Genomic DNA, 26888 nt, shown 5'->3' on the forward strand with positions numbered 1-26888 from the left:
AATTTAGTGCTGCTGAGCTGTAGTCAGCTTTAACCTGGAATTGATTGTCCTGCTTTCTAAAGGTTTTCCTCCTAAATTCAGGTCATTTTTTTTATTCTGGGGAGTGTGGCATTAGAATGGGATGTTCTAATAGCCTGCGTTATGAATATCTGTATTTCCCTGGTCGACCACTAGATATGTTGCCAACTGTGCATGCTGGAAAAGGGTATAAATATTTTTGAAAAACTTCTTGAAGGTCTCTTTCCTCTCCAGCTTTGACTGGGAAGGATGCATATGGAGCTGTTCTCTGTCCTAGCAGGCCCACTGTCTGGGGGGCTACATGTGCTTAAAGATGGAAGAACTACAAGCTTGCACTGCGAAGCTGAAATCTGGAATGAAGCATTAGGGGGAAACTTAGTCTGCCAGACAGTGTTCTAAAGTAAGTCTGATGGCTCATACAAAGGATTCATATGTTGAAAATGCTTACAGTCAGGGGGCCAAAGAAATGCCACTCTAGATGAGTGACCGACTCTCAAACGTTGTGAACAGGAACCCAGGGTGCTACACAGCTCATCTGTGAGATTGCAAAAATCCAGAATATTGCTGCACTCCTTGGTAACTTTATTAAAGTATTAAAATCACAGGTATGACAGGAACATAAAAGGTAACGCGTTTTGCGCTAAAGTCATTGCTTACTCAAACCTCATATACACATACATTGCATGAAATATATATATATGTATGATACAAGTAAGCATGGTATGGCAATTAAGTAGTTAAACAATTAATCAATAAATCAATTAAAGATACACTCCCACTACACTACTGAGAGTCTATGCTCCTTGCCTTGCCATATTAACATGTCATATACCACATAAATCAAAAAACAAAAACAAAAATCACAAACAAAACAATCCACAGACATCTCCTCCAAACCATCACCCACCAACACAGATCCAGCAGCCACTGCTGGATGACCATGCAGGAGTGCACAGGGAAGGAGATAGTGAGCCAACTACAGCAGAGCACCCTCACAAACTAAGTGTACATAATGCCACAATGTGAGGGATACACATAATGTTATTTCCCTGCGCTTACGTATACTTAAAAAACTCAATATCCAATACAATACTCACTAGCTGCTGCTACTTTAATAAATATACTAAAACAAAGAGAAATCCACCTTACCCCTCTGAGACAAGTACAAGGAAATCAGTAGCATAATCATGAAATTGTGGTGATATTAAAAAGATAAATAAATAAATATCAGTCCATCAAACATAATCCATTTAGGAAATACTCCGTCATGCAGGATAAATAAATAGAAGTGACCCGCTCCGGAGATAGCTCACAAGCCACCACCAATGTGTAATCCACTCCCAATAGATTGGCCACTCACCAGAGCTCAATGCTTTCCACTCTCATGGAAAAGGCACAAAACACTTCATAGATTGATCCAGGCTGCCCAGATGATCAATTGCAAACATCTCACTCCGTCCACTCATCCTAGGAATCAGATATGGACATATGTAAAAAAGAACAACTACCACTAGTGTGATACCGTTTTCATATGTAACACTTTAATTAAGACTTCAATATTTCCACTCACATAAAACGCCAATAAAATTCAGTAAAGGCCACTCGGACATCTCCTTATTGATCTCACCCTCTCCAAGTTGGTGTAACAGATCGTTCAGAGACGCTCGCCAGTGGCCTTTGACTGTTTCTGGATGCCGTATAGTCATGCCCCGACGCGTTTTGTCGTTTTCCGATTTCATTGCAGGGGGAAGTGACTGGACGGCCCAGCAATCCGGAGTTCTGGAAAGCCATCATATCATTCAAACTGTAGGGGTCCTCATTAAGCCCACAATTGAGGCACAGCAAGGCCCGCTAAAAAAGGGTGAATAATAATAAAAATAATAATAAATTGATTATTTAGCATCATTCATAACAACTGCTACCCCTAATAGTCACTGATAAAGCAATTTAGATCTAACTCAATATTCAGCCCCTTGGGATCAAGGGCCTGAGTGAGAAAGATCCATTTAGTCTCACATTTAGACAGTTCTCTTATCCAATTTGAAGGTCTCCATGATGGGGTTACCCTTTCGATACCCCAAAAGTGCAGAACTTGGTGGTCACATTGATAGAATCGCCTAAAATGATCGGAAACACTATGGTCTTTAAATCCCCTTAAGGATATTTGTAATATGCTCACCCACTCTATTTTTAATGGTTCACTTGGTGCGCCCTATGTAAATTAAATTACACGGGCACATCAATGCATATACCACATGAGTGGTGTCGCATGTCATCAAATGTTTGATCGCAAATGTTTTACCTATAGATGGTACATTAAATTCCTCCCGTTTCTTCGAATTGGTTTTAGCATAAAAACAAGCCCTACACCTCCCACATGCATGGAATCCTTTTCTCCCCGGAAAGAAGGAGCTGTTCAGTGGATCTAAAATCTTCCTTACCACCTTGTCACCAAAACTCAGAGCCTTCCTATAGATGAAGGGCTTATCAGGTAAAACGAGTCCCAAAGTTCTATCTATATAAAGAATATGCCAATGTTTACTAAAGATATCCTCAACTTTGCAATCTTCAGAAAGATCAGAGAGAAAACTCCACTCCTTTCCTTACCTCTGGGGTCTTGCTTTATTCACTAAACATTGGGTTATTGTTATATCTAGTATAGTATAAATTTCTTTAGTTAAAGCTTCATCGCCATGTCCTTTTTGCAGGAATTTATGCTTAATTAGTTGTGACTGTACTAAAAAATCATGGTCATAAGAACTGACTGTGAGAAATGATAGGTGTGAAATAACTAGCAAGCTTCAAGTAATGGCTGCTGGTTAAATAGTAAAGGTACATGACCATTGAGAGGTTAATTGTGATTCTCCCACTTGGCTCCATCCCCAGCAGCTGTGGGATTAAGTCTATTTTTGTCTGTGACATGTTCACTAGTCTACTGACAACCTCTGCCCTACTGACACATCCATTGCTCTACTGACTGACACAATCCACTGCCCTACTGACACTGTCCACTGTTCTACTGACACTAACCTCTACCCTACTGACACTGTCCACTGCCCTACGGATACTGTTCCCTGCTTTATTGACACTTACCGTCCACTGCCCTATTGACACCATCCAATGCCCTACTGAGGCCATCCACTGCTCTACTGACACCGTCCACTGCTCTAATGACACCGTCCACTGCCCTACTGACACCATCCACTGCTCTACTGACACTGTCCACTGCTCTAATGACACCATCCATTGCTCTACTGACACCATCCATTGCTCTACTGACACCATCCACTGCTCTACTGACACTGTCCACTGCTCTAATGACACCATCCATTGCTCTACTGACACTGTCCACTGCCCTACTGACACTGTCTACTGCTCTACTGATGCCATCCACTGCCATACTGACACAGTCAATGCACCATCCACTGCTTTACTGATTGACACTGTGCACTCTTAAGGTAAGATAAGTTTATATTTTTACAGTGACATTTGTTTTATTATATTTTTCTAAGTTTTCCTTACTATTTAGTTAGGCCTTGCTTTTTAATTTCTTTTTTTAAAAAAAGGGTGACAACCCCTAGTGATCTTTGATCTCTTTCATGTTGTTCAGGTAGAACTCCACCTCTTAAAGGTTGCCTACCCCTGCTTTACACTGTGTTGCTGGGGAAAAGCAATTGCCTTTTCACCCTGCGTAGGTAATTCAGTAAACTCAGAGGGCTCGGGGAAAGCATGCAGTGGAAGCGGCAGGTAGTAGTGGGGGGCCCCAAGTCAACCTTTGCCCATAGGCTTAAAGTTACGCCTTTGGTTGTGAGTGTTGTCTGTCTGCTGGCCATCTCTTTCCACAGTTTTCTAGATTCCCTGCATGCTTCTAAGGACTAAATATCCCATGGTACCTTGCTGCCTGCAATCTGTGATTCATGGACTGACTCCACCTCCTGAAACCCCTCCTCTTAGCACCTCTGTAGTTCAGAAGGCAGGCTCTGTGAAATATATGACACAGCAGTGCCTACATACAGGACATAGTGAATGTGTCACATAATTCAAGGAAGTAAATGTGTAGGAATCTTCACAAAGTACGTTTTCTAAGTTCATAATAACTCAGATTAAGAGGTGTAGGCTAGAAATAATTGAAATAGAATGTGGGAATTAATATAATGATCTTAAACCTTGACCAAAGAAAACTTTTTTTTTTTTTCTTTTTGTTAGTTACAGTTCAAGTTAAGCATTTACCAAACAAAAATGATAGCGTTTATGCAAAATTGTCAATGTCAGCCAGGAATTACAACTGCTACGACTATCTGAATATTCTGGATATGGCACAACAGGTGGTTTTATCTTAGTGTGTAGACCTCTCACTATGAGCCAAATCCTAATTTATTCTTCTTTTTATGCTGTCTATCATACGCTGCTGTATGGGCTCAGGAGCTAGCTTTTGCCCTCCAGGGATAATAGAAAAAAATTTAAAAACAATACGTATAATAAATGAACTAACAATACCGAATTTATCAATGTTGCTTTATTGCAAATACATACATAATCCATGATTCCTTAAAAATAACACACACAAAATAAACACAACATACATCTTCAGTGATATGTTTGTTAAACATATGCCATATTGCTGATGATGTTACTCATACATTTAAAGTGGTTCTAAAGGCTAGACATTTTTATGTTAATGCATTCCTTGCATTGAGATAAAAAATGTTGAAGATATTGAGCTCCGCGCTAAGGGATGTATAATGGGTATGTAAGTAGGCTGCAGCCTCCCAGAAATATAGCCAGAGACTATATAAAGGTATGAAAATAAGAGTATGGGAATGGTGCTGTCTACAGGGAAAATATGTTGATATGTTGACAAGAAAGGTGTATACAACAAATGCACAAAAAAAAATAAATAATATTAATATACAAAAAATGCACAAAAATAAATAAATATCATAATAAATAAGTTAAAAATATGATGTGACAGTGAATTGAGGTGCAAAACCTATAAAGTGTTTGAATAAAAATCAGTAGATAAAGTGACCAGGTGCATACATAGAATATATCATAAAAAAAAAAAATATATATATATATAATATACAAATGAATCCAATAAAGGTGCAATATGTTCAATAAAATAGCAAAGTTTTAAACAAATAAGGTGACCAGTGCAAATAAATACTGAGATCAAATTAAAGTGACAAAGTATCAGCAAACAATTATGTTGTATATAACAAGTGTATCAAAATAAAAACTAGGTGACAAAAAAACTGTTGATCCAGTAAAGTGACAAAGTGCCGTTAATTGTCCATATATGTGACAAAAATCTTCATATAGAAGTACTGGAAGCAACACCGTGGTGGGTGGTAAGGTGAGGTGCTCGGTGACCCCTAAGATAGGTAGCCCACTCACCGGAAATACCCACCCCACACAGGGGTAAAGAGCGGGTATATAGATAAGAAAATAATCCCTCTGATGGATCCTGTTCCTCTCCAGGGGTCCTGGGATACGGTTATATCGGGAGTTCCCAGTAGGGCTCCGGAATGGTTCCTATAGGAATGCCTGGGTCTCAAGGGGCTCCGCTCTCATATGGGGTATGTACTCCATTATCAGCCAAGCATAGCGGGACAAGATGTGGGCAGGTGGATCATGTAGGGCAAGATAAAGGCCAATAGTGTAATACTGTTTAAACTCTTTATTCGTATAAAATAAGTGAATGGGTACCCACAGTGTTTCAAAAGCAGTATAAGCGTGATATAGATCCTTGGAACGCAATGCGTTCCACGCGAAAGCCGGAACCGGAAGTGATGCGACGGCACTGTATGTGTTTCGTCAACCAACGCCTTCAGCAGCGTGACCGATATACCCGTATGCCAGGACCCCCGGAGAGGAACAGGATCCATCAGAGGGATTATTTCCTTATCTATATACCCACTTTTTACCCCTGTGTAGGGTGGGTATTTCCAGTGAGTGGACTACCTGTCTTAGGGGTCACCGAGCACCTCACCTTACCACCCACCACGGGGTTGCTTCCAGTACTTCTATATGAAGATTTTTGTCACATATATGGACAATTAACGGCACTTTGTCACTTTACTGGATCACCAGTTTTTTTGTCACCTAGTTTTTTTTTGATACGCTTGTTAAATACAACATAATTGTTTGCTGATACTTAGTCACTTTAATTTGATCTCAGTATTTATTTGCACTGGTCACCTTATTTGTTTAAAACTTTGCCATTTTATTGAACACATTGCACCTTTATTGGATTCATTTGTATATATATATTTTTAATCTTTGTATGCACCTGGTCACTTTATCTACTGATTTTTATTCAAACACTTTATAGGTTTTGTATCTCAATTCACTGTCACATCATATTTTTAACTTATTTATTATGATATTTATTTTTTTTTGTGAATTTTTTGGATATTGATATTTATTTATTTACTTTTGTGCATTTGTTGTATACACCTTTCTTGTCAACATATCAACATATTTTCCCAGTAGACAGCGCCATTCCCATACTCTTATTTTCATAAAAAATGTCCCAATATGTCATTGCATATTGCATTGCAAAGGCCTTGTTGGGGACTGATGCACGTGGAATAAGGGAACAAAGTGCCAGAAGTGTTTTTTTTTTTTTTAATGCTGCTGTGGGGTCCTAGATATAGTAGCCATTCCCTGCTAGCTCCAGAAAAGCTGTATTTGAGGATTAGAGAAAATTCTGTCCTGCTACTGTTGGTACTGATCATTTTGGAGTATCCCGGGACCCTAAACTCCTCTCCTGTTTAAGTTCTTTAGCAATAAATACTAAAAAGACATCCTCTAGACCAGTGATGGCGAACCTTGGCACCCCAGATGTTTTGGAACTACATTTCCCATGATACGCATTCACTCTGTAGTGTAGTTGAGCATCATGGGAAATGTAGTTCCAAAACATCTGGGGTGCCAAGGTTCGCCATCACTGCTCTAGACTGTGTCTAAATTGTTGGAGTGTGTGGTACTGTTCTTGTGCAACTGGCAGCCTCTGTACTATTTAGGAGAAAGAAAAGGGGGGGGTGGGACACCTACCCCCACAGGTCTGCGCTTGTGAATAGAAATCAAATACCAGGATTGGTGGTAGGATATGGGCTAATAGAACAGTAATGGTGATTCTGTGTACATACAGTATATGTGTGCCTCTATTGCATGAAACATGCACAAAACATCACTGAAAATTCTATGTGCTACCTGTGTAAGTTATAAAACTAAATAATATGTGCACTTAGTTGAGAAATTATATAAATAGCTAAAGGACACAAAAAAATAATATACCAAAGTAGATAAAGTATTGTGCAAAAGTGAAAGCATTCAAAAAATCCAAATAAAAGTCTATATTAGGTCCTCATACAGTGCATTGCGAAAGTATTCGGCCCCATTGAACTTTTCGACCTTTTGCCACATTTCTGGCTTCAAACATAAAGATATAAAACTGTAATTTTTTGTGAAGACAACAAGTGGGACACAATCATGAAGTGGAACTAAATTTATTGGATATTTCAAAATTTTTAACCGCTTCCATACAGAGCAGTTAGACCCCCTTCCTACCCAGACCAATTTTCAGCTTTCAGCACTCTCACACTTTGAATGACAATTGCTCAGTCATGCTACACTGTAACCAAACAAAATTTTTATCATTTTTTTTCCACACAAATAGAGCTTTCTTTTGGTGGTATTTGATCACAACTGGGTTTTTTTTTTTTCGTGATATAAGCAAAAAAAGAGCAAACATTTTGAAATAAAACAACTTTTTTTTAGTTTCTATTATAAAATTTTGCAAAAAATTAATTTTTCTTCATACATTTGGGCCAAAATTTATACTGCTATATATCTCTGGTAAAATTAACCCAAATTAGTGTATATTATTTAGTCTGTGTGAAAGTTATTGAGTCTAGAAGCTATGGTACCAATTACTGAAAATTGATCACACCAGATGTACTGACGGCTAGTGTTGAGCGAACACGGACTGTATTATTCGTGTTCGTACCGAATAATTGGATTTTTTGTACCCGAACACGGACACGGACACTTTACTGTATGTTCGGGTAAAAATCCGTGTTCGGTCGTTTTATTTCCGGGTTTTGCATGCTTTGGCGCTCTTTTCATGGCGGGCTTTCAACAGCCAATCAACAATCGTTTAACTGGTGTGCCTTAAGCCATCCCAGCCATGCCTGCAAATGTCTCAGTAGCTGTGATTGGCCGTCTGAAGCATGTGACCAAGTCTTTATAAGTTCGAGGCAGCCGCAGCGGCGTCATTATGCTGCTTAGATTCAGGGACAGAGCACACATCAACGTGCTGGCTGCTGATTAGGGAAAGATAGGCAGGAAAAAACCATTTGTGTCCGGATAGAATTGAGGGACAGGTCGGAGTGTTTAGGCAGGGCGAGTTGTAGGCATTTTAGGGATAGAGTCTGCTGAATTATAGGGTCAGTGTCTTCTACAAACTACAATCGATATTGCTGTGTGGGGGGTGGGGTGAATCTGCACTCAATCCTGATCTACGATCTCTTCTCAATCCTGTTAGGGACAGAGTCTGCTGAATTTTAGGGAAACTGTGTTCTACAAACTACAATCAATATTGCTGTGTGGTGTGGGATTGGAGATAGGCAGGTGTCAGTGATCCACATCCATTTTTCTGTGTGTGAGCTGCAGTGAACACAATCTTTTTGGGCTGCAGTGAACACAATCTTTTTGGGCTGCAGTGAACACAATCTTTTTGGGCTGCAGTGAACACAATCTTTTTGGGCTGCAGTGAACACAATCTTTTTGGGGTGCAGTGAACAAAATCTTTTTGGGGTGCAGTGAACACAATCCTTTTTGGTGTGCAGTGAACACAATCTTTGTGGGGTGCAGTGAACAAAATCCTTTGTGGGGTGCAGTGAACACAATCTTTTTGGGGTGCAGTGAACAAAATCCTTTTTGGGGTGCAGTGAACAACATCCTTTTTGGGGTGCAGTGAACACAATCTTTTTGGGGTGCAGTGAACAAAATCCTTTGTGGGGTGCAGTGAACACAATCTTTTTGGGGTGCAGTGAACACAATCTTTTTGGGGTGGAGTGAACAACATCCTTTTTGGGGTGCAGTGAACAAAATCCTTTTTGGGGTGCAGTGAACAAAATCATTTTTGGGGTGCAGTGAACACAATCTTTTTGGGGTGCAGTGAACACAATCTTTGTGGGGTGCAGTGAACACAATCTTTTTGGGGTGGAGTGAACAACATCCTTTTTGGGGTGCAGTGAACAACATCCTTTTTGGGGTGCAGTGAACACAATCTTTTTGGGGTGCAGTGAACACAATCTTTGTGGGGTACAGTGAACAGAATCTTTGTGGGGTGCAGTGAACACAATCTTTGGGGGGTACAGTGAACACAATCTTTGTGAGGTGCAGTGAACACAATCTTTGTGGGGTGCAGTGAACACAATCATTGTGGGGTGCAGTGAACTCAATCTTTGTGGGGTACAGTGAACACAATCTCATACTTCTGAAGGTTTGAGGGTGCTGCCTGTTCCATACTCCCCCTACTCCTCATCTAGCCTTTTAGGGGTACAAACAATAGTAATTGGGGCCTAGTGTGGTTGTGTACGTGTGATATACATACACTTTTTTGGGATCATATTTTCTATTCCGCTATTTAATCAAAAACCTTTGGGGATCAGTTAAATTGGGGGATAGTCTGTGTTGGTACGTGTGAGAGAGATCCACCTTTCCAAGTTGTTGGGGTTCATCTCATACTTCTGAAGGTTTGAGGGTGCTGCCTGTTCCATACTCCCCCTACTCCTAGCCTTTTAGGGGTACAAACAATAGTAATTGGGGCCTAGTGTGGTTGTGTACGTGTGATATACATACACTTTTTTGGGATCATATTTTCTATTCCGCTATTTAATCAAAAACCTTTGGGGATCAGTTAAATTGGGGGATAGTCTGTGTTGGTACGTGTGAGAGAGATCCACCTTTCCAAGTTGTTGGGGTTCATCTCATACTTCTGAAGGTTTGAGGGTGCTGCCTGTTCCATACTCCCCCTACTCCTAGCCTTTTAGGGGTACAAACAATAGTAATTGGGGCCTAGTGTGGTTGTGTACGTGTGATATACATACACTTTTTTGGGATCATATTTTCTATTCCGCTATTTAATCAAAAACCTTTGGGGATCAGTTAAATTGGGGGATAGTCTGTGTTGGTACGTGTGAGAGAGATCCACCTTTCCAAGTTGTTGGGGTTCATCTCATACTTCTGAAGGTTTGAGGGTGCTGCCTGTTCCATACTCCCCCTACTCCTAGCCTTTTAGGGGTACAAACAATAGTAATTGGGGCCTAGTGTGGTTGTGTACGTGTGATATACATACACTTTTTTGGGATCATATTTTCTATTCCGCTATTTAATCAAAAACCTTTGGGGATCAGTTAAATTGGGGGATAGTCTGTGTTGGTACGTGTGAGAGAGATCCACCTTTCCAAGTTGTTGGGGTTCATCTCATACTTCTGAAGGTTTGAGGGTGCTGCCTGTTCCATACTCCCCCTACTCCTAGCCTTTTAGGGGTACAAACAATAGTAATTGGGGCCTAGTGTGGTTGTGTACGTGTGATATACATACACTTTTTTGGGATCATATTTTCTATTCCGCTATTTAATCAAAAACCTTTGGGGATCAGTTAAATTGGGGGATAGTCTGTGTTGGTACGTGTGAGAGAGATCCACCTTTCCAAGTTGTTGGGGTTCATCTCATACTTCTGAAGGTTTGAGGGTGCTGCCTGTTCCATACTCCCCCTACTCCTAGCCTTTTAGGGGTACAAACAATAGTAATTGGGGCCTAGTGTGGTTGTGTACGTGTGATATACATACACTTTTTTGGGATCATATTTTCTATTCCGCTATTTAATCAAAAACCTTTGGGGATCAGTTAAATTGGGGGATAGTCTGTGTTGGTACGTGTGAGAGAGATCCACCTTTCCAAGTTGTTGGGGTTCATCTCATACTTCTGAAGGTTTGAGGGTGCTGCCTGTTCCATACTCCCCCTACTCCTAGCCTTTTAGGGGTACAAACAATAGTAATTGGGGCCTAGTGTGGTTGTGTACGTGTGATATACATACACTTTTTTGGGATCATATTTTCTATTCCGCTATTTAATCAAAAACCTTTGGGGATCAGTTAAATTGGGGGATAGTCTGTGTTGGTACGTGTGAGAGAGATCCACCTTTCCAAGTTGTTGGGGTTCATCTCATACTTCTGAAGGTTTGAGGGTGCTGCCTGTTCCATACTCCCCCTACTCCTAGCCTTTTAGGGGTACAAACAATAGTAATTGGGGCCTAGTGTGGTTGTGTACGTGCGAGATACATACACTTTTTTTGATCATATTTCCTATTCCGCTATTCAATAAAAACCTTTGAGGATCAATTGAATTGCGGGATAGTCTGTGTCGGTACGTGTGAGAGAGATCCACCTTTCCAAGTTGTTGGGGTTCATCTCATACTTCTGAAGGTTTGAGGGTGCTGCCTGTTCCATACTCCCCCTACTCCTCATCTAGCCTTTTAGGGGTACAAACAATAGTAATTGGGGCCCAGTGTGGTTGTGTACGTGTGATATACATACACTTTTTTTGGATCATATTTTCTATTCCGCTATTTAATTTAACTGGGCCTCCATGCGAGACCTGTGTGCCTTGTTGCGCTGTTTTGAGTACTCCACCAACATGGCCAGTGGCAATGACGCCGTTCTCAGCTTAACTATCCCACTTCTATGCCTCCTTGAAAAAACAATTCGGGCGATGATGGAAGAGGATGTGGCACAGGATGAGGAGGAGGAGGAGGATGAAGAGGTAACATTTCCAAGGCTTTCAGGGCAGTCATTCGCAAGGGGCTCCGAGGGTGGGTTCCTGCACACGCAAACGCCAGGGACGCAATTGTCCAGCAGGGGCACAGTTCTGGAGGATGAGGAGGATGAGGAGGAGGAGGAGCTGGAGGAGGAGATGGAACCATGTTCACAGCAGGGTGGCACCCAGGCCAGCTCATGGCCATCACTGGTGCGTGGCTGGGGGGATACAGAGGACACGGACGATACACCTCCCACAGAGGACAGCCTTTCGTTGCCTCTGGGCAGCCTGGCACACATGAGCGATTACATGCTGCAGTGTCTCCACAACGACCGCCGAGTTGCCCACATTCTAACTTGTGCTGATTACTGGGTGGCCACGCTGCTGGATCCCCGTTACAAGGACAACGTACCGTCCTTAATTCACTCACTGGAGCGCGATCGCAAGATGCGCGAGTACAAGCGCACGCTGGTAGACGCCATGCTGCTGGCATTCCCATCTGACAGCGGGGCCACAGTGGAAGCACAAGGCAGAGGAGGAGGAGGAGGAGGTCGCCAACGCAACCAGGGCACCGCCAGCACCTCAGAAGGCAGGGTTAGCATGGCCGAAATGTGGAAAAGCTTTGTCAGCACGCCACAACAAACAGCAGCACCAGCAGCTCAGATGGAACGTCTTAGCAGGAGGCAGCATTTTACCAACATGGTGGAGCAGTATGTGTGCACACGCCTACATGTAGTGAATGACGGGTCTGCCCCCTTCAACTTCTGGGTCTCCAAATTGGGCACATGGCTTGAGCTTGCCCTTTACGCCTTGGAGGTGCTGGCGTGCCCTGCAGCCAGTGTATTATCTGAACGGGTATTTAGCACGGCTGGGGGCGTTATAACAGACAAGCGCAGCCGCCTGTCCAGAGACAATGTGGACAAGCTCACGTTCATTAAAATGAACCAGGCATGGATCCCACGGGACTTTTCCGTACCTTATGCAGAATAGCAATGGATACCGACCTTACCCACCCATTGTTCCATTTTTGCTCTTTCTCACTCTTTTGGGGTGTACCCTCATTTAAAATTTTTGAAAAGAAGCAGTGTTGGCTACCTCGTCCTCCTCCTCAGGGCCAGATTAATTTAGGGGCTATTGGAGCTGCAGCTCCAGGCCCCTACCTTTTATATAGGCCCCGGGTTGGCCATATTCACTGTTACCGCTCTTCTGTCACTTGTAAACACAGAAGTCTGGCTTCTATGCTCGCTTCCCCAGGCAGCACCCTCAGAACCTCCCCACACAGCGTGAAGGCCGGACAAGGAGGGACAGTTGGCGATGCATGGATGTGTTTATGGGCTTCAGAGACAGCATCCCATGTTGAATTAGGCATGCATGGCTGCACCCTTCCTCCTCTGGGTGCATGGCAAGGCACGGCCCTTAAGGCCCTTCAAAATCCTCAGCACCAAGCCCATGATGCTGTTAATCCGGCCCTGGTCCTCCTCCACCGCCGCTTCCACCTACACCGCCCATAGGTGTGCGCAGCCTATTGCATTAAGGTGTGCACCCCAAAGTTGAAATACACATGCATGTGTTTGCCAGCAGGGAGAGTAATGTATCGGGGCCATGTACCTGTAGGCAAGGAGAAATAGAGCAGAGCAGGTCCCAGGGAGATCTTTCCCATCTCCTCACTGGCAATGCTATGTGCCCTAGGTGATTAGGGTGTGCCCAGGCACACCCAGCACACCCTGTGCGCACGCCTATGTCACCGCCACATCCACCACCACCTCAACCTCCCTCCTACTCCATATGGGCCTCGTCCTTCAGAGATGAAGAAGAACATTGTTTTATTTTTCTGTTTTTTTTTTGTTGTTTTAAGTTATTTCCCTATCCACATTTGTTTGCAGAGCACTTGCCATGCTCTTAATTACGTTTTGCTGCCATTTGCAGCACTCTAGCCCTTTCCTTTGGTGTTTTAGAGCCATTTTAGTGCCTTAAAGTTCGGGTCCCCATTGACTTCAATGGGGTTCGGTGTCCGGGAAAAGTTCGGTAAAAGTCCGGGACACGGACCCGGACTTTTTTTTAAAGTTCGGCCGAACCCGTCGAACACGGACATCTAGGTGTTCGCTCAACCCTACTGACGGCCTATCTCCTTTCTTGAGGCCCTGAAATGTTAGGACAGTACAAATGACCCCTTTTTGTAAAGTAGACAGTCCAAGGAAGTTAGTAAGAGGCATGGTGAGTTTTTTGAAGTTATAATTTTTTCCCACAATTCTTGGGAAAATGAAGAAAACATTTTTTTTCTTTTTTTCCCCACAAAGTTGTCAATTTATAAACTATTTCTAACACATAGCATGTACACAGCAAAAATGACACCCCAAAATACATTCTGCTACTCCTTCTGAGTATGGTGATACCACATGTGTGAGACTTTTACACAGCCTGGCCACAAAAAGAGACTCCACGTCCAAGTAGCACCTTCAGGCGTTCTAGGAGCATAAATACACATAAAACTTTCTTACTACCTATCACACTTCTGAAGGCCCTAGAGCACCAATACAATGGAAAAGTCCACAAAATGACCCCATTTTGGAAAGCAAACACTCCAACGTATATTCTATGAGGCATTATGGGTCGTTTGAACATGTCATTTTTTTCCACAAGTTTTTGGAAAATGTGGGAAAAAAATAAAAACTTTTTTTTTTTACACAAATCTGTCAATTTATAGGATATTTCTAACACATAGCATGTACACAGCAAAAATGACACCCCAAAATACATTCTGCCACTCCTCCTGAGTATGGCAATACCACATGTGTGAGACTTTTTCACAGCCTAGCCATATAGAGGGGCCCAACATCCAAGGAGCACCATCATGCATCCTAGCCACTTGCCTAGGCCTATTTTTGACATTTGGTGTTTACAAGCTAAAATCAGTTGTTTTTGCTAGAAAACTACTTAGAACCCCCAAACATTATATATTTTTTTTAGCAGAGACCCTAGAGAATAAAATGGAGATTATTACAATATTTTTTATCAAACCGTATTTGCGCAGCGGTCTTCCAAACGCAATTTTTTTTGGAAAAAATTCACTTTTTTAAATTAAAAAATAAGAAACCAGTAAAGTTATCCCAATTTTTTTCCATAATGTGAAAGATTATGTTACGCCGAGTAAATAGATACCCAACATGTCATGCTTCAAAATTGCGCACGCTCACGGAATGGCGACAAACTTTGGTACTTAAAAATCCCCATAGGCGACATTTTGAAATTCTCTACAGGTTGCCATCTTAGAGTTACAGAGGAGGTCTAGGGCTCAAATTATTGCTCTTGCTCTAACGATCACGGCGATACCTCACATGTGTGGTTTGAACACCATTTACATATGTGGGCGGGGTTTCCGTATGCGTTCACTTCTGCGCGCGAGCTCACGGGGACAGGGCGCGTTAATTTTTTTTTTTATTATTTATTTTATTTATTATTTTCTATTTTTTATTTTTACACCGTTTAAAAAAAAAAAAAAAAAGATAATTTTTATTTCTATTACAAGGAATGTAAACATTCCTTGTAATAGAAAAAGGCACGACAGGACCTCCTTTTTGTGAGATCTGGGGTCAAAAAGTCCTCAGATCTCACAAGTACACTAAAAGATAGAAAAAAATAAATAAATAAAATAAAATGAAAAAAAAAAAAGGGACCTTTAAACCAGTTTGCCGTAGCTCCGGTCCTCCAAGACCATAGAGTCGAGTGAGGGCAAGCTTGCCATCACTCGACATCCTGTCTGTGAGGATCCGGGACCGGATCGTTTTCCCCGCTGGTCCGGTAAGCGGGGAAAAGGACAGGAACGCGGCGGGAGGGGGGGGGGGGGTCACCACTTCCGCCATCCCGGAAGGGTGATCACCCTTATGGGAAAGCCAACCATCCACCGTTTAAAAAAATACCAGGGTTATGGCAGCTATCTGCTGCCATAACACCGGTATTTAGATTTAAACGGAGGACGTATATAAACCTTTTTGGACTTGGACATGGTGGCTGTATGACGGGTGACAGGTACTCGGGTACTTTGCTGGGCAGGTGACAGGTACTCTGGTACTGATGAGCAGGTGGCTGGTACTCGAGTACTCTGATAGGCAGGTGACAGGTACTCGGGTACTCTGATGGGCAGGTGACAGGCAGGTGATAGGTACTGATGGGTACTGATGAGTAGTACTGATACTGATTAGGTGATACTGATACTGTACTGATGGGTACGGATGATCAGTACTGATACTGATAGGTGATAGGTACTGATGGGTGCTGATGAGTACTGATGAGTAGTGATGGGTACTGATGAGCAGGTGGCAAGTACTCGGGTACTTCAGGTGTCAGGTACTCTGATGAGCAGGTGGAAGGTACTCGGGTACTCTGATGGGTAGGTGACAGGTACTCGGGTACTCTGATGGGTAGGTGACAGGTACTCGGGTACTCTGATGGGTAGGTGACAGGTACTCGGGTACTCTGATGAGTAGGTGACAGGTACTCGGGTACTCCGATGGGTAGGTGACAGGTACTCGGGTACTCTGATGGGTAGGTGACAGGTACTCGGGTACTCCGATGTCGGGTACTCGGGTACTCCGATGACGGGTACTCCGATGATGGGTACTCAGGTACTCCAGTGACAGGTACTCAAAGTACCCGAGTACCTGTCATCAGAGTACCCGAGTACCTGTCATCAGAGTACCCGGCATCAGAGTACCTGAGTACCCGTCATCAGAGTACCCAAATACCTGTCACCAGCCCATCAGAATACCCGAGTACCTGTCATCAGAGTACCAGAGGCTAGTGACAGGTACTTTGATGGGCTAGTGACAGGTACTATGATGGGCTAGTGACAGGTGCTGTTTATTGGGGGGGGGGCAATCAGTGTGTTTTGGGGTGCACTGTACTTGGTAACTAGCTGTTACCACAATCTCCTCCTCACACAGGATCAGTGTGTGAGGAGGAGAACACGGTGACAGCTAGTTACCGTGTTCTCTGTTGACATTTGTGACCGGCTGTGATTGGACACAGCCGGTCACGTGGTAAGGAGACAATTTCATTGGCTCTTTACCTAGATCGGGGGGGGCGCGCATTGAGGAGGGAATGGGCAGCTCGCGCTGGATCCGCTCATGTGATCGGCTGGGATTGACACAGCCGATCACGTGGTAAACAGCCAATTTCATTGGCTGTTTACCTTGATCGGGATTGGGCTCACCCCCGATCACCATGCCGTGCGCCCCCGGGGGCGTGCAGTAGCGGCGAGACCGGGCGGACGTCATATGACGGCCGCCCGGATCGAGAAAGACTTCCTGCCGCCGTCATTTTATTATGGCGCGGTATGGAAGGGGTTAACAAATAAAAAACTGAAAAATTGGGCGAGCAAAATTATTCAGCTCCCTTAAGTTAATACTTTGTAGCACCACCTTTTGCTACAATTTCAGCTGTAAGTCGCTTGGGGTATGTCTCTATCAGTTTTGCACATCGAGAGACTGAAATTTTTGCCCATTCCTCCTTGCAAAACAGCTCGAGCTCAGTGAGGTTGGATGGAGAGCGTTTGTGAACAGCAGTTTTCAGTTCTTTCCATAGATTCTCGATTGGATTCAGGTCTGGACTTTGACTTGGCCATTCTAACACCTGGATATGTTTGTGAACCATTCCATTGTAGATTTTGCTTTATGTTTTGGATCATTGTCTTGTTGGAAGACAAATCTCCGTCCCAGTCTTAGGTCTTTTGCAGACTCCATCAGGTTTTCTTCCAGAATGGTCCTGTATTTGGCTCCATCCATCTTCCCATCAATTTTAACCATCTTCCCTGTCCCTGCTGAAGAAAAGCAGGCCCAAACCCTGATGCTGCCACCACCATGTTTGACAGTGGGGATGGTGTGTTCAGGGTGATGAGCTGTGTTGCTTTTACGCCAAACATAACGTTTTGCATTGTTGCCAAAAAGTTTGATTTTGGTTTCATCTGACCAGAGCACCTTCTTCCACATGTTTGGTGTGTCTCCCAGGTGGCTTGTGGCAAACGTTAAACTACACTTTTTATGGATATCTTTAAGAAATGACTTTCTTCTTGCCACTCTTCCATAAAGGCCAGATTTGTGCAGTATACAACTGATTGTTGTCCTATGGACAGAGTCTCCCACCTCAGCTGTAGATCTCTGCAGTTCATCCAGAGTGATCATGGGCCTCTTGGCTGCATCTCTGATCAGTCTTCTCCTTGTATGAGCTGAAAGTTTAGAGGGACGGCCAGGTCTTCGTAGATTTGCAGTGGTCTGATACTTCTTCCATTTCAATATTATCGCTTGCACAGTGCTCTTTGGGATGTTTAAAGCTTGGGAAATCTTTTTTGTATCCAAACCCGGCTTTAAACTTCTCCACAACAGTATCTCGGACCTGCCTGGTGTGTTCCTTGTTCTTCATGATGCTCTCTGCGTTTTAAACGGACCTCTGAGACTATCACAGTGCAGGTGCATTTATACGGAAACTTGATTACATACAGGTGGATTCTATTTATCATCATTATTCATTTAGGTCAACATTGGATCATTCAGAGATCCTCACTGAACTTCTGGAGAGAGTTTGCTGCACTGAAAGTAAAGGGGCTGAATAATTTTGCACGCCCAATTTTTCAGTTTTTTATTTGTTAAAAAAGTTTGAAATATCCAATAAATTGTGTTCCACTTCATGATTGTGTCCCACTTGTTAATTCTTCAAAAAAATTACAGTTTTATATCTTTATGTTTAAAGCCTGAAATGTGGCAAAAGGTCGAAAAGTTCAAGGGGGCCGAATACTTTCGCAATGCACTATATATATTGCAAATTCAGGCAGGAGGGTGATCAGAAAATATGGGTGAATCCCAGGAGGAGAAAGCTGCACTGTTATGGGTGAAGACTAGAGTGGGACGTGAACTGTTATATTAACAATAGTTGATTTTAGGTGATATATGTATTATGAACTTTTTATGCTTTTTAAATTGTATTAAGATACAGATACTTTTATGAGAGTCGCTTTTTTGATATCAGCCTTTTATCATTAATTTGTTATGCTGATTGCACCGACTTTTATTTATTAATGTCTTATTATGTATTCCCATTTCTCGTGCTATATGATTAATGATTGTATCATGGTACGGACATTTTTATTGAATCAGGTTTCTGAAGCTATTTTTCCTTTTATTATTAATTCGTCCAGCTGATAGTGCCGATTCTTATGATTATATATGTCTATGTATTTATGAACAATTTCTGTGTCATATTAGCCCGTTTGTTCTGTTTACGGTCCTGTTCCGGTTAGTGCGTGCATTATCCCGTTTGGTTCCTGTTCCTGTCTCCGTGCTGTTGGTTCTTGGTGGTGGTTTGAGGATGTCCGGTACTTGGTTGCGGTTCACCGCACCTACTTCCGGCTTCCGGGGCCCTCCGCCGACTAACATCCGGTTTCCGGCCGGAGCCGAGTGGAGCGCATATGCGGGTGGTTCCGCATTCGTCACTTCCGGCCAGGGCTCTTATATGCGTGCTGACGTTCCGGCCGGGTCTGCCTCTGATGATGTCATTTTCTTTGACGACACGCGTCAGGCGACCCGGGAATGATTAGCACGCTACCTACACCGCGGTATCCTACTATGTGACATGCTCTTAACATTTCGTTATGTGTGAGTACCAGTTTTATCTCCAATAAATGTTGTCCTATACAGTCTGCACTATTGTCCTCCCTTTTGTGTTGAGGTACTGGAGTTGGGACCAATTTGCAGCAAGCCTTGGCGCTAATTCCCATATCTGGCTATACATACCATACTGATGTCAGCTTATCAGGTTCGTTCGAGTTGGAATCCTTGAATCAATTTGGTGGTCCATCTTGCTTTGCCTGGATTCATACACCGCTCTGTTTTAACTGACGTCTGGTAAGCGCATAAGTGTGCACATCACAATTGGGTGTTGGACTTTTCTTACCTGCACAACCAGGATCTGGGATCTTGCCTTTTTTTCCCCTTTCCATTACGGATTTTACTTGGACTATTATGGATGTTCTTATTTGTTTATAGTGTTTGGCGCTACTACATTTCTTTTTATGCTTATCAAGTTTTATCCACTTTTTAGTTGGCTGCCTACACTTATTTACTCACATTTATGTGTATTTCTATATATTCATGTGATCAATTTGTTTTGTTTTGAGTCCAATTGTCTGAGCGCAGGTATCCATACCCCTTTTACTTATTGTTTCTTGATTACCTATATCTGCTGCTGGACATCATGACGGACATTTTTTCCTACAGGAGTAAATATGTCATTAATGCTGGTGATGTTTTTAATGATTTGGAAGAACCCTCAGTGACGGATTTGGGGGGAAACTTCCTTAGATTGAAAAACATCATGACTTCCGAGATACATACAAAATGGGACATTGCCCTTCTTGACAAATATCTCGAATTGGGCATGGTCCCACGTAGTCTCAGATGGGAAATTAGCCCACAAGAAGACGAGAAGGATGTCTCTGTATGGGCTAAATATTTTAATGATGCTGGGCTGAATATGCTCAAATTTCTTTTTAGTAGGAAAAATGTTAAGCTTACGAGATTGGATGAGGAAATTACGGCTCTTAAAACCTCTATGGCTTCTTCCACTGAGAGTTTGGAGTTTATTAATAGATCCAATGCCCTTAAAAAGATACTTGAAAAGGAAGAAATGGATCAAAAATCCAAAAAGAAAAAGAAGTATCTTAGAGACCTGGGCGACTATAAGTCTAACCTAGTGTTTAAGTGGCAGAAAAAACAGGACCCGGTTCAGATGGAAGTATCAAGTCAACCAACTGTAACGGTCCTTGTCCCTTTTTCTCAATCTGTGCCCCCTGTTTTGGCTTCTCCTCGCACCCCCCGTACACCTATCCAGCGTGAATGGACCCAGGTACCAGGGAGGGGTAGAGGACGAGGTAGATCTAAAAGAGGCAAGGGCGGTAGACCTTCTAATAACCCTCAGCATTCTGGTTACCAACATGAAGGTTTTCATCGGGACCAGTGCGGTTATTATCAGGCTACGAATAATTATGGATCACCACATAGAGGTGACAGATCATCGTATAATCGTTTTGCTCCATTGGAATGGGAGAACGATTATTACGACGAAAGATATATCACCAATCACCCGCAATACACTGACCATAGGGATGGCGGTGGACGCGTCTTTCAACAACAAAGGCCTCAAGGGGATTTTCACAACCCCGGCCAAAACAGAAGGCAGGATGGAAGACAAAAAGAGGGACCAGAGGGGGAGGAGGACCAGGCAAAAAAGGAAAACTGCATTGAGAGATGCAGGGATCTTTAACCTGAGTTCTGCGACCCTTACTGATAATGAGAAATTGGTCCTGGGACATGGCTTAAAATATGCCCCTACCAAGCCTTTGGATAGGTTTGGCCTTTTTATGGATGTACATAAGTACATCCGTAAAATAAATATTAAGCGTTATGTCATGTTAAAACCTATTAGGGATAATAGACTTGATGATAGTGGCATTCTGGACTTTCCAATGCTTCACTTTTTAACCCTCCTGGTTTTGTGGTCCCTTCCATTGGAGTGTTTAAGGAGTTGGTTTTGAAAGATGTCGAGACTATGCAGATCAGGAAGGACAGAAACGAGCTACGGTTCAACGAGGGCTTAAAATCCCTCAAAAAGAGGAACGACATTGTGGTTAGACCTGCGGATAAAGGGGGGGGGGGGGATTGTGGTCCTTGATAAATCTTCGTACTACACTGAGATGAATAGATTACTCTCGGACACGGACACATATAGCCCCCTCCCATATAATCCCACCACAAGGTTCAAAAAGGATTTAACTGCCCTTATCGACTATGGCTATCAGGAGCATATCCTTAACAAGAAGGAGAGATCATTCTTCTATATTACCTCCCAAAGGTTCACAAAGACCCCCTGAATCCACCGGGGCGTCCAATAGTGAGCGGAATTGACTCCGTCACGAGCAGAATTGGGAGGTATATAGACGGGTACCTACAACTGCTTGTCACTAATACCCCATCCTACCTTAGGGATTCCACCCAAGTACTACATTTATTGGACCAAATAGAGTGGAAGGAGGGATATCTGCTTGTTACAGTGGATGTCACCTCACTCTACACTATTATTTTGCATGAACATGGGCAACAGGCCGTACAAACGTTTTTGGAGAGGGATGACTCCCTTGTTTCATTACAAAGGGATTTCATTCTTTCTTTGCTCACATTTGCCATGCGACATAATTACTTTTGGTTCGGCGGCTCCTTCTTCTTACAAAAGAGAGGAGTCACCATGGGTGCCAAATATGCACCAAGCATGGCCAACCTTTTTATGGCCAAGTGGGAGGAGGACGTCATGTATGGCCGTCCGAGACCAGAAGTGGTCTTCTGGCGGCGATACATAGATGACGTCCTCCTCCTGTGGGATGGCGACAGGTTGTCTCTTGATCGTTTCATGAGTGACCTCAATTCCAATATGTTGGGCATTGTCCTCCAGCACGAAGCCAGCAGTGAAATAATTAATTTTCTTGACCTAATGATTGAGGTTAAAGATGGTACAGTGGTGACAAGTACCTTCTTCAAGCCCACCGACCGCAACGGATATATTGAACAGGGGAGTTGTCATCACCCCTCTTGGTTGCGGTCGGTGCCAAGGAGTCAGTTTTTGCGTCTCCGGCGCAACTGTACTAAGCAGGAGGATTACTTTAGTCAGGCTGTGATGTTGAAGGGCAAGTTCCTTGACAAGGGATACGACGAGGCCAATCTGAATGCAGTACTTCATGAAGTGGGGAACACCGATAGGTCCACCCTATTACAGAAACGGCCCAAAGTTGAAGCTGACTCAAATTGCTTTGGTTTTTCTTTTATTACCAACTACTCTAAGCAGTTTGGGGACGTTAAGCGGATTTTTAAAAGGCACTGGAAGGTTCTTCAAAATGATAAAGTATTGGGCCCCCTGTTACCTGAAGTTCCCCCGGTTGTTTTTAGAGGTGTTGAACCCTTACGTCTCCAGATTGCTCCAAATGTCTTAGATAAACCAGAGCAGCTTCCTTTCTTTCACACTTTAACAGGCTTCTACCCTTGTAGAAGATGTTCGGTGTGTAAGGTTAATTCGCTTGTCGGCAGAAAGTTTTGTGAGGTTACATCTACAGCCACGTCCCAAACACATTCTATCAAACCCTTTATTGGGTGTTTTTCCACCAACGTTGTTTATTTGCTACAGTGCCCTTGTGGCCTTCAGTATATTGGCCGCACTAAGCGCACATTGACAGTAAGGGTGAGGGAACATATTAAAAATATCAGAAAAGCTTTCCCTAACCATAGCGTTTCGAGACATTACGCTAGCTGTCATGATAAAAACCCTGTTGGTACCAAAATTTGGGGGATTGACAATATACACCGTGAGATTTCCCGGTTGGAAACCCGGTGGATTTTCAACATGAAGACATATGCCCCTTGGGGATTGAATATAGAGTGGGACGTGAACTGTTATATTAACAATAGTTGATTTTAGGTGATATATGTATTATGAACTTTTTATGCTTTTTAAATTGTATTAAGATACAGATACTTTTATGAGAGTCACTTTTTTGATATCAGCCTTTTATCATTAATTTGTAGGGTTGAGCGGACACCTAGATGTCCGTGTTCGACGGGTTCGGCCGAACTTTAAAAAAAAGTCCGGGTCCGTGTCCCGGACTTTTACCGAACTTTTCCCGGACACCGAACCCCATTGAAGTCAATGGGGACCCGAACTTTAAGGCACTAAAATGGCTCTAAAACACCAAAGGAAAGGGCTAGAGTGCTGCAAATGGCAGCAAAACGTAATTAAGAGCATGGCAAGTGCTCTGCAAACAAATGTGGATAGGGAAATAACTTAAAACAACAAAAAAAAACAGAAAAATAAAACAATGTTCTTCTTCATCTCTGAAGGACGAGGCCCATATGGAGTAGGAGGGAGGTTGAGGTGGTGGTGGATGTGGCGGTGACATAGGCGTGCGCACAGGGTGTGCTGGGTGTGCCTGGGCACACCCTAATCACCTAGGGCACATAGCATTGCCAGTGAGGAGATGGGAAAGATCTCCCTGGGACCTGCTCTGCTCTATTTCTCCTTGCCTACAGGTACATGGCCCCGATACATTACTCTCCCTGCTGGCAAACACATGCATGTGTATTTCAACTTTGGGGTGCACACCTTAATGCAATAGGCTGCGCACACCTATGGGCGGTGTAGGTGGAAGCGGCGGTGGAGGAGGACCAGGGCCGGATTAACAGCATCATGGGCTTGGTGCTGAGGATTTTGAAGGGCCTTAAGGGCCGTGCCTTGCCATGCACCCAGAGGAGGAAGGGTGCAGCCATGCATGCCTAATTCAACATGGGATGCTGTCTCTGAAGCCCATAAACACATCCATGCATCGCCAACTGTCCCTCCTTGTCCGGCCTTCACGCTGTGTGGGGAGGTTCTGAGGGTGCTGCCTGGGGAAGCGAGCATAGAAGCCAGACTTCTGTGTTTACAAGTGACAGAAGAGCGGTAACAGTGAATATGGCCAACCCGGGGCCTATATAAAAGGTAGGGGCCTGGAGCTGCAGCTCCAATAGCCCCTACATTAATCTGGCCCTGAGGAGGAGGACGAGGTAGCCAACACTGCTTCTTTTCAAAAATTTTAAATGAGGGTACACCCCAAAAGAGTGAGAAAGAGCAAAAATGGAACAATGGGTGGGTAAGGTCGGTATCCATTGCTATTCTGCATAAGGTACGGAAAAGTCCCGTGGGATCCATGCCTGGTTCATTTTAATGAACGTGAGCTTGTCCACATTGTCTCTGGACAGGCGGCTGCGCTTGTCTGTTATAACGCCCCCAGCCGTGCTAAATACCCGTTCAGATAATACACTGGCTGCAGGGCACGCCAGCACCTCCAAGGCGTAAAGGGCAAGCTCAGGCCATGTGCCCAATTTGGAGACCCAGAAGTTGAAGGGGGCAGACCCGTCATTCACTACATGTAGGCGTGTGCACACATACTGCTCCACCATGTTGGTAAAATGCTGCCTCCTGCTAAGACGTTCCATCTGAGCTGCTGGTGCTGCTGTTTGTTGTGGCGTGCTGACAAAGCTTTTCCACATTTCGGCCATGCTAACCCTGCCTTCTGAGGTGCTGGCGGTGCCCTGGTTGCGTTGGCGACCTCCTCCTCCTCCTCCTCTGCCTTGTGCTTCCACTGTGGCCCCGCTGTCAGATGGGAATGCCAGCAGCATGGCGTCTACCAGCGTGCGCTTGTACTCGCGCATCTTGCGATCGCGCTCCAGTGAGTGAATTAAGGACGGTACGTTGTCCTTGTAACGGGGATCCAGCAGCGTGGCCACCCAGTAATCAGCACAAGTTAGAATGTGGGCAACTCGGCGGTCGTTGTGGAGACACTGCAGCATGTAATCGCTCATGTGTGCCAGGCTGCCCAGAGGCAACGAAAGGCTGTCCTCTGTGGGAGGTGTATCGTCCGTGTCCTCTGTATCCCCCCAGCCACGCACCAGTGATGGCCATGAGCTGGCCTGGGTGCCACCCTGCTGTGAACATGGTTCCATCTCCTCCTCCAGCTCCTCCTCCTCCTCATCCTCCTCATCCTCCAGAACTGTGCCCCTGCTGGACAATTGCGTCCCTGGCGTTTGCGTGTGCAGGAACCCACCCTCGGAGCCCCTTGCGAATGACTGCCCTGAAAGCCTTGGAAATGTTACCTCTTCATCCTCCTCCTCCTCCTCATCCTGTGCCACATCCTCTTCCATCATCGCCCGAATTGTTTTTTCAAGGAGGCATAGAAGTGGGATAGTTAAGCTGAGAACGGCGTCATTGCCACTGGCCATGTTGGTGGAGTACTCAAAACAGCGCAACAAGGCACACAGGTCTCGCATGGAGGCCCAGTTATTGGTGGTGAAGTGGTGCTTTTCCGCAGAGCGACTCACGCGTGCGTGCTGCAGCTGAAACTCCACTATGGCCTGCTGCTGCTCGCACAGTCTTTCCAGCATGTGCAAGGTGGAGTTCCACCTTGTGGGCACGTCACATATGAGGCGGTGAGCGGGAAGGCCGAAGTTACGCTGCAGCGCTGCCAGGCGAGCAGCAGCAGGGTGAGAACGCCGAAAGTGCGCACAAACGGCCCGCACTTTCTGCAGCAGCTCTGACATATCGGGGTAGTTTTTAAGGAACCTCTGCACCACCAAATTCAGCACATGCGCCAGGCAAGGGATGTGCGTCAAACCGGCTAGGCCCAGAGCTGCTATGAGATTTCGCCCGTTATCGCACACCACCAGGCCGGGCTTGAGGCTCGCTGGCAGCAACCACTCATTTGTCTGCTGTTCCATGCTCCTCCACAACTCCTGCGCGGTGTGTGGTTTGTCCCCCAAACAGGCAAGTTGTAAAACTGCCTGCTGTCGTTTACCCCTGGCCGTGCTGAAGTTGGTGGTGAAGGTGTTACGCTGTCCGGATGAGGAGGCGGTAGAGGATGAGGAAGCGGAGTAGGAGGAGTTAGGAACAGGAGGCAAACTGAAGCGCCCTGCAATCCTCGGTGGTGGAAGGACATGCGCCAAATTGCTATCCGCCTCAGGCCCATCCGCCACTGCATTTACCCAGTGTGCCGTTAGGGAGATATAACGCCCCTGACCGTGCTTACTGGTCCACGTATCCGTAGTTAGGTGGACCTTGGCACAGATGGCGTTGCGCAGTGCACACCTGATATTTTCCCCCACTTGGTTGTGCAGGGAAGGGATGGCTTGCCTGGAAAAGTAGTGGCGGCTGGGCACGACGTACTGTGGGACAGCCACCGACATAAGGTTTTTAAAACTGTGCGTCTCCACCAGACGGAATGACAGCATTTCAAAGGCCAATAATTTTGAAATGCTGGCATTCAGGGCCAGGGATCGCGGTTGGGTAGGGGGGTACTTCCTCTTCCTCTCAAGTGTTTGGGAGATGGAAAGCTGAACGCTTCCACGGGACATTGTGGAGATGGTTGTTGGTGACCCAGGTGGTGGTGTTGCTGACAGATCGTCTGTTTGTGGGGTGGC

The sequence above is a fragment of the Pelophylax lessonae genome, assembly GCF_965119305.1.
Source record: "Pelophylax lessonae genome assembly, chromosome: 1".
Lineage (NCBI taxonomy): Eukaryota > Metazoa > Chordata > Amphibia > Anura > Ranidae > Pelophylax > Pelophylax lessonae.